The sequence below is a fragment of the Engystomops pustulosus genome, chromosome 5 (genome assembly GCF_040894005.1).
Source record: "Engystomops pustulosus chromosome 5, aEngPut4.maternal, whole genome shotgun sequence".
Classification (NCBI taxonomy): domain Eukaryota; kingdom Metazoa; phylum Chordata; class Amphibia; order Anura; family Leptodactylidae; genus Engystomops; species Engystomops pustulosus.
The window spans coordinates 204,446,982-204,455,953 of record NC_092415.1 but is presented as its reverse complement, the minus strand read 5'-3'; the positions used below and the strand labels follow the sequence as shown (position 1 = coordinate 204,455,953).

Here is an 8,972-nt window from a genome sequence, read left to right as displayed (position 1 = left end):
TTTATTTTCCCAGGTCTAGAGAGCGAATCCGTGTATTGACTTGGGAGCTACAGCTGGAGGACGAGTGAATTTGTTTTATGAGTAACGGAAGGTGGTGAGTACCAGGAGCTAAAGAGGGGAATTCATTAAAAAAAAAATTACAGTCTAAATTACAACGTCCCAACCGCAAAAACGGTAACTAGTTCCCGGCCACCATAGAGGTGCATTGTGCGTGGCATCATTGTGGTGACCACACGGAGTCTCACCATAGCGTGTCCGAGCCGTATGGCCAGGTCCTATTCTTGCCCAGATTTTTCAGTGTGAATGCTCATCTACCTATGTAGAGGGGTTGGGTGAGGAGCGCTCACGACCCTCCCTTCTTCCATGTGCTATGGCCCAGGAGAGCACATGGATGTGTGTATGGAGTCTATGACAGATGACTCTAGTGCGTGGCCACCACAATGTTACCATGACTGGTGGCCACGGCCATCACTGTCCCCCTGTACCTACTCCTCGGCATCCTGTGTGATGTAGCTGCTACTCAACGGTTTTAGTGTCCGGCGCATGTATGAAGTGCTGAGCTATGCATCTAATGTGGCCCATTCCATCAGCACGCCTGGTGATTAAAGGCACCTCCCCTTTAAAAGGGGTCTAAGCATTAAAATTCTAAGTATTCTGGGTGAAGGTGTTCTGTTACTGTGTTCTGATAACCTCTTCTCGTCCTGATCCTTATCTCCCTGTGCTCTGACCTCTGACTTATTTCTAGGATTATGTTTGATTGCCTCCTGCCCCGATCTTTGGCTTGTTCCCTGTCTTACCCTTGATTGCCACCTGCCCTGAACTTGCCTCTACCACTGCAGCAGGCATGATTTATGTCCTCGTACCTTGCCTCCTAGTATCTAGGCCACAGGTAACAGCAGCAGAGTAGAAGAGAGCTGCTGCGGCGGAATGTGGAGGTTGAGTATCTAAAAAGAAGGAAAGAGAATGGGAAGGGGGTGATCCAGAGGTGCAAAAAAGAGGGAATAACATTGGAGAGATACCTAAGGTGGGGCTGGGAGATAGAAAGGGGAGCAAAACTTGGGCAGTGCTAGAGAAGGGCGGCATACGTTGGGGGGGGGGGGCAAGGGTAGACAATTTAAGTGGAGACACTTTAAAGGAGACAATTTAAGGTGAGGTCAAAGGAATAGGGTATTATGAAATGTGGGGGCCAGTATGAGGGGTTCTACACGTGATAGGGCCACAGCATGTACCCGTCCTGGGTGGTTGACCCCATCATCAAACTCTGGATGGATCTTCTGTGCAAAACAAAGACAAAAAAACATATATAAAAAAACATCCCACCCCAAGAACACGGGAACCACAGCGAGTCCAGCATCCATCGCAGCGCTTTGCAGCGGCGAGGTCATTTACTGTAATCACTTCCTGCCTCCCTCCTAACAATGATGAGAGACACAGGATCACAGTCGGAGGACGGATTCCTCGAGAGAAGGGTGGAATTTATCAATAAACACCACAATGGGATTTGGAGCCGCTCCAATGTCTCACGCCGCCCGCTCTTTCCCACAGGACGAAGCTGAATCGCCGCGTTATACGTTCCTGTTTATATACAATGTATCGCTGCTTTGACTTCTTAAAGGAGAAGGTCGGGCGATGTGTCGGTGATACAATCGGAGTGTCATGGAAAGACGAGGGAATCGGTCAAATAGGATTAAAAAATGTTTTTTTTAAAGTATTGCTAAAAATTTACAAATTGAGTAGAATTTTTATACATTTTTGTTACTATTATTTGTATTATTGTTATTATTATGAATCCCTTAAACTCTTTAATAGAACATTACAATGAGCCGACTCCTGCAGTACATTTACTGTGTATGTTGTTAGTAGCAGCAGGACTGGGAGATGATGAGGATTTATTGTCCGACATTGTAGATTCTCCTATTTCTCTGTGGAATGTCCTCACACTGCTGTGCTCTGTGCTCTCTGCAGCCAGTGTTATGCATTGTCCCTGGAGAGATGTGTAATCAGACCTCACACTGCTGTGCTCTGTGCTCTCTGCAGCCAGGGTTATGTATTGTCCCTGGAGAGATGTGTAATCAGACCTCACACTGCTGTGCTCTGTGCTCTCTGCAGCCAGTGTTATGTATTGTCCCTGGAGAGATGTGTAATCAGACCTCACACTGCTGTGCTCTGTGCTCTCTGCAGCCAGTGTTAGGCATTGTCCCTGGAGAGATGTGTAATCAGATCTTTGTGTATGTTGTTGTGAGTAACAGCAGAACTGTGATAGATGGATTTATACTTCAGGTTTGTAGCTTCTACAAGTGCACTGGTGGTGTGTCCTCACACTGCTGTGCTTTGAGCTCTCTACAGCCAGTGTTATGTATTGTCCCAGGAGAGGTTCATAATCAGACCTTTGTGTATGTTGTTAGTAGCAGCAGGACTGTGATATATGGATTTATACTCCAGGTTTGTAGCTTGTACAAGTGCACTGGGGGCGTGTCCTGACACTGCTGTGCTTTATGCTCTCTGCAGGCAGTGTTAGGTATTGTTCCTAGAGTGATGAGGAATCAGATCTTTGTGTATGTTGTTAGTGGCAGCCGGACAGTGAAATATGGATTTATATTCCAGGATTGCAGCTTCTCTGGCACTGGGGGCGTGTCCTCACACTGCTGTTCTCTGTGCTCTCTGCATTGAACTGCATCAAAGCTCCTACTTCTGCTCCGAGAAGCTGTAGGAGGCTTTTTGTCAAATTCTACATCAGTCACTCAGAGCCCTGGGAAGGGATGTGGTCAGAGAGCAAGGAGCACAGCAGTGTGAGAGTCGGTGCACTTATAAAAGTAATTCTTTATTATGCTGTGTATTTTTGCTTCAGCCCATGGGTGAGATTTTATCTGGGGGCACATAAGTGGTCACTGCAGAAGGTTAGTCAGCACGAAATTGCTCTTGAAGATTTTTTGCAGCATGTACACTGCATGTGATACTGCAGCTGTAGGTTAATGTGCTGCGCAGACGCTGCTGGGTAACATTATTTATAGACTGCTGCACAGGGGCGGGGTTTGGGACTTGTTCCCCCAATTAAGCTATTCCCCACATATCTATAGAAGTGGAAGAGGATGCAATCAATTACTGCTGCAGATTCACAGAAACCACCCATGGCGGGTAAATAAGCTGCCACCCAAGGGGGTCCAGATAAAATAAGGGGGGGGGAATTAGTAGTGAGAAAATTCTATTAATATCCTAGAAGGCGTCAAATTCGGAAGCAGAGATTTAGGTGGAGTTTGCAGGAAGCCTTGTTTTTTCAGGAAATTCCTGCAGACCAAACAGAAATTCTCCAGAACTTGGGCCAAGATCTGATTAAGGACATCCAGTATAAATCAGGTAACAAGATGGAGACAATGTAGCCTTCAGGTCAAGTTTGAGATCGGTGAGTTTCCAACAACCACATGAGGTCTTAGGTCTCAATCAGCAACTAAGCCCCATTCATAAGAATAGGGTTTAGCTGCAATACCAAGCACGGCCACTATATAATGTACGGCGCTGTGCTTGGAAGAAAGAAAAGAGGCTACAGCATTCATTGTATGAAGCCCAGACAATTCTGGACAGGCCCTTTAAGGATGATACCGATTGGTCCATCATATAATAATGACATGAACAGAGAAGAGTCAAATTTATTGTATTACGGGTCATTTAAATGTTAGGAAAATGGAAATAATCACAAATTCTTCTTCGATTTTCTGGGGAAACGAAGCAAAATTCTAAAAGGAATTCCCATTATATCGAATAAATACAAAGCAAAGCGGAGAAGGAACCTTCCTAATTCAGTCGATAAATCGAAAGCCGAATTTATTTATACAATTCCGGAGTCTGGAGAGGAAATAATTGTACAAAATACAATTAAATCCCCCAAAAATGATGTTCAGTTGCGGCAAAAGTAGTCATCAAAATAGAACTGCAAGTGTTATTAAAGAAGTCCTCTAACCACCTCCATGTTGTTTCACTCCTTAAAGGGGTCGTCCCATTTCACCAAGTAATTGATATTGTTTGAATAATGAAAAGTTAAACAATCTACTTTCTGTATCAACTCTTTATGGTTTTCTAGAACTCTGCTTGCTGTCATTCTTTAGAAAACTTCATTGTTCATTTCCAGTGGAATGAAAACTGACCGTGGTCACACAGGTGCGCGGCTCGTTATATCCCACAGCTCTGATAACTCTTTGTGAAAATAACCAGCCGTGCACCTGTGTGACATCACATGACCAGGGATATAATGAGCCTTGCACCTGCGTGACATAATATGACCAGGGATATAATGGGGGTCATTTACTAAGGGCCTGATTTGCGTTTTCCCGACGTGTTACCCGAATATTTCCAATTTGCGCCGATTTCCCCTGAATTGCCCACGCGATCAGATTGTGGCGCATCGGCGCCGGCATGCACGCAACGGAAATCGGGGGTCGTGGACGAACGAAAACCTGACGGATTCGGAAAAACCGCCGCATTTAAAAAAAGAAAAGTGTCGCAAGACTTGCACTTACCTTCACTAGGAATAGGCCGGTGTAGTTGAGTGCGTTCCGATGCTCTTCAGCGCAGCAGCACCACCTGGTGGACGTCGGAGGAACTGCCTTAATCCACCGCAGAGAACGCGCTGCTGGATCGCAAATGGCAGTAAATCTGCCCCAATGAGTTGTCATTGGCCTTTGGGGCCCACACCCTGGAATACTCCAGCGTCCCTCATTGCCTCGAACTCCTTCACTGCATGGTAGTTCTTGTAGAAGTTGGCATATGACCTCTTCCTTGGTTCTGCCACACCAAACTTATAGGCTGCAACGACGCTCAATGAGAAGACGAAGGCTCCGATGATGTGGAACCTCAGGCGCTTGGCCAGGAGGCCCCTCATCTCAGGTTTGGGCAGAAGAGCTTGAGACATGACGAGCCGCTATATATCTTCGCAGCGGGCGCTGTGTCCTGTGTGACATCACATGACCAGGAATATAATGAGCCGTGCACCTGTGTGACCTCACATGACCAGGGATATAATGAGCCGTGCACCTGTGTGACATCACATGACCAGGAATATAATGAGCCGTGCACCTGTGTGACCTCACATGACCAGGAATATAACGAGCCGTGCACCTGTGTGACATCACATGACCAGGAATATAATGAGCCGTGCACCTGTGTGACGTCACATGACCAGGAATATAATGAGCCATGCACCTGTGTGACATCACAAGACCAGGGAAATAACAAGCCTTGCACCTGCGTGACATAATATGACCAGGGATATAATGAGCCGTGCACCTGTGTGACATCACATGACCAGGAATATAATGAGCCGTGCACCTGTGTGACATCACATGACCAGGAATATAATGAGCCGTGCACCTGTGTGACATCACATGACCAGGAATATAATGAGCCGTGCACCTGTGTGACATCACATGAGCAGGGATATAATAAACTGTGCACATGTGTGACATCACATCACCAGGGATATAACAAGTCTTGCACCTGTGTGACATAATATGACCAGGGATATAACGAGCCGTGCACCTGTGTGACATCACATGATCAGGGATATAACGAGCTGTGCACCTGTGTGACATCACATGACCAGGGAAATAACAAGTCTTGCACCTGTGTGACATAATATGACCAGGGATATAATGAGCCGTGCACCTGTGTGACATCACATGACCAGGGAAATAACAAGTCTTGCACCTGTGTGACATAATATGACCAGCGATATAATGAGCCATGCATCTGTGTGTCCATGGTCATATTTCTGTAAACAAAGAAGCAGAGATCTAGAAAACTGTGAGGAACTGATACAGAAAGTATACTGTAAATGGTATTATTTTTAATCATATAAACAATAACATTAATTTGCCGAAGTGGGAAAAAACCCCTTTAACAGCCGTCACTTCGCTGATTCTGGTGCAGTTGGAATTTTTTTCTGTAGCACGCACCATTCCCGAGCAATAAGGGCCATTATTTTATTCACCCACTGTGTGCAGGGGAGGAGCAGACTGCATAGCACCTCCCACTTGACAATGTAGAGCTTAATTAGCATATTGGGAGCCAAAATGAATAGTGCCGATAGCTCGGGCATGGTAAAGGCATCTCACCATTGCCTTTCTTATGCCTGGTCAGGACTGGCACTTTATTGCACAATTATTTGTACCCGTATAGGGGTGAATCAATGTTAAATAAGGCGCAAACATCTGGAAGCAGGAGAAATACAAAAACAAATTAGGCGCAAACAACCAGCGAACTCCTGCTGGAAAAAGTTGCAAAAAAATTGCACAAATACCCAAATGTGCTCAAAAAGTCACTAAAATACAACAAAAAAAGGGGCATCAGACTAAGATAAAGTCCCCGTTCCCTGCGAGATGTTTCTGGAAAGTTTGTCACATTATTGGCCAAAGCAATTTTTGCTATTTTGACATGTACAAACAAAGTTACAGCAAAGGAATTATACTAATGCCCAATAAACTGCTTCCCCCATTTTCAAAACAGATGAAGGAATTCATAGAAATAGGCACCTCCATGCAATTTTGTTTCAAAGTGTAACATTTTATTAACAAATGCATAAAAATTGTGCAGCAACAGAAAATAATTTGCTTCACTCCTTTTAAATCTAAAAAAATTATTGTGGAGTTCATAGATACCTCATAGTATGTGTTTACATGAATAAATCATCATAAAATCACTAAAACTAACCAAAAATCAGTTTTTCAGATTTAATTTGAGACAATCACAACCTGCAAAATATAGCAATAAAACAGATTAAAAAGTAGTCACTTCTAAAACTTATATATTTTTGGAAAGAAGACAACCTCGTGGTTGCATTTGTCAGTTGACAGCCTGGACCACCTTCATGCAACTTTGCGACAAACACAAATTATTAAAAAAAGAAAAGTGCAATGAAACCATTCATTTTTACATAAAAATGGATGTTCATGCACTTATAGGGATGTAAAAATAATATAAATAATTATAGTGAAAGTGATTTATATGTATGACAATGCACAACATGAACAACAATTTTCACTCCCACAAAAGCTATAACAAAAGCCATGGAATATTTGGTTGCAATTCACAAATGTGTTTAAAAAAAGATGAAACAAAAAGTTAATAGCTCCTATGTCAAAATCAGATTTTTTTTTCCAAAATCACAGCCTCCCATAGATACAAAAGAATTTAATTACACAAGCACCGTCATGCAACTTTGCAGCAATTTGTGAAAAATTCCATAAATTCCATGCAAATCCAAAAAATTCCACTAAAAAATGTACAAATCCAGACGATTAATATGAAGATGTGAGATCACACATACCCCAAATTTAGAAATTCTTCTAAATGAAACCCGCCTCTCCAATTCGTTCCCAGATAATATTGTGCGCCCCCGCTGTGTCTAGAAGGGTCTCCCTTTTTTCGATGTGTCGTGTCCGAGCCTGAAGTCTCTGTTTTTTATAACGTGTCACTGTGATTCTTTACAACTTGAAAAACAGATGTCTGAAATGTGAAGTTTTATTGTGCACTTCCACGTCCATTGTGTAAAACACACAAGACAAGCAGATGACTGATCCCCCTGGAAGCGGCGGATTGTGTAACCCCCAACACAATGGAGATCTGGAGACTTCTACAGACCCGGGGGACCCATTACATTACGGAACGCACAGCACCGAGCAGAGCCGGGACACCGACACATAACTGTGAGGGTCTCAGCTCCCAACAGATACACAAGTTCTACTAAGGTTCTTATTCCAGTAAATTCTCTACATATTCTTAAAGGGGTCCACCCCAGCTCCAAGATCTCCTCGCATTTCAGACCACCATTGTGTAGGGCACATGATAAGCTTTCCAGACATGTCTTTGCTGTTTCTCTATGATCTATCAAAAAAGAGAAAATTAACTTTTTATCTTTATGCAAATTGTGTCCCTTGTGCTCCAGAGGCGGAGCTATTTATGTTGGGACGTCCATTTTTTTTCCCCCCTATATCTTATGTCTATATCTATATGGGAGATGTTAAAGCACCGTTGCAATAATGTAGCAGAGCAGAAAAGAGAAAATAATCTGCATAGTAAGTATAGCTCCACCCCCAGTGCACTTCGTTTGCATAAAAATACTTATTCAATTTTCTCTTAATGGAAAGGTAGGTCTGAAAAACTATAAAGGTGTCAGACTGAATGCTGACTCAATAGGGCTCATTTACTTACCCGGCGATCCAGTGGCGCGTTCTCCGACCCAGATTCGGGTTCTGCCGGGATTCACTAAGGTTGTGTGCCCGATGTCCACTAGGTGTCGCTGCTGCACTGAAGTCTGCCGGAGTTCACCAGAGTTCACCTCCTCCGTCTCGGTGTATGTGAGTGCTATTCTTGCGACACAAATTCTTTTTTAAATTCTGCGATTTTTCCGAATCCGTCGGGTTTTTTCCGATGGCCACACCCCCCGATTTCTGTCACGTGAAACCGGCGCCGATGCGCCACAATCCGATCGTGTGCGCCAAAATCCCGGGGCAATTTGGCGCAAATCGTAAAAATTCGGGAAACCCGGCGTAAAACCGTGATTTGGACCCTTAGTAAATGTGCCCAAATGAGTTGGTTCCTGGAAGGACAACTCCAACATATGCTGAAGTTTATTCATATTTTGAGAAGACAAATTGTGACTGTGCAGAAGATTCTTCTATCAGAGATGAGCCCAAAAACCAACAAGCTACCCTAGAGTCACTTTGCTGTTGGTTGTTGGGACCATCAGGTCATGTGGTCTTCAAATGATAAGAATCAAAATGTAAGAAACCCAATGAAAATTCCAGCTTGGGCCTGGAGAACCCTCTCATGGTCTAGGGCAGTGATGGCGAACCTTTTGGAGAAGGAGTGCCCAAACTACAACCAAAACCCACTTGTATGTCGCAAAGTGCCAACATGACAAATTAAGCAGTAACTTATTGATCGCTGCTGTATCACAGGTTTTAATCGTATTGGTGTCCTGA

General features: G+C 43.8%; 1 pseudogene; it reads right to left on the bottom strand.

Annotated features, from left to right (window-relative positions):
* Nucleotides 1-4,663: 4,663 nt before the first annotated feature.
* LOC140134297 (cytochrome c oxidase subunit 6C-2 pseudogene) lies at nt 4,664-4,937 on the bottom strand (annotated as a pseudogene).
* Nucleotides 4,938-8,972: the final 4,035 nt, after the last annotated feature.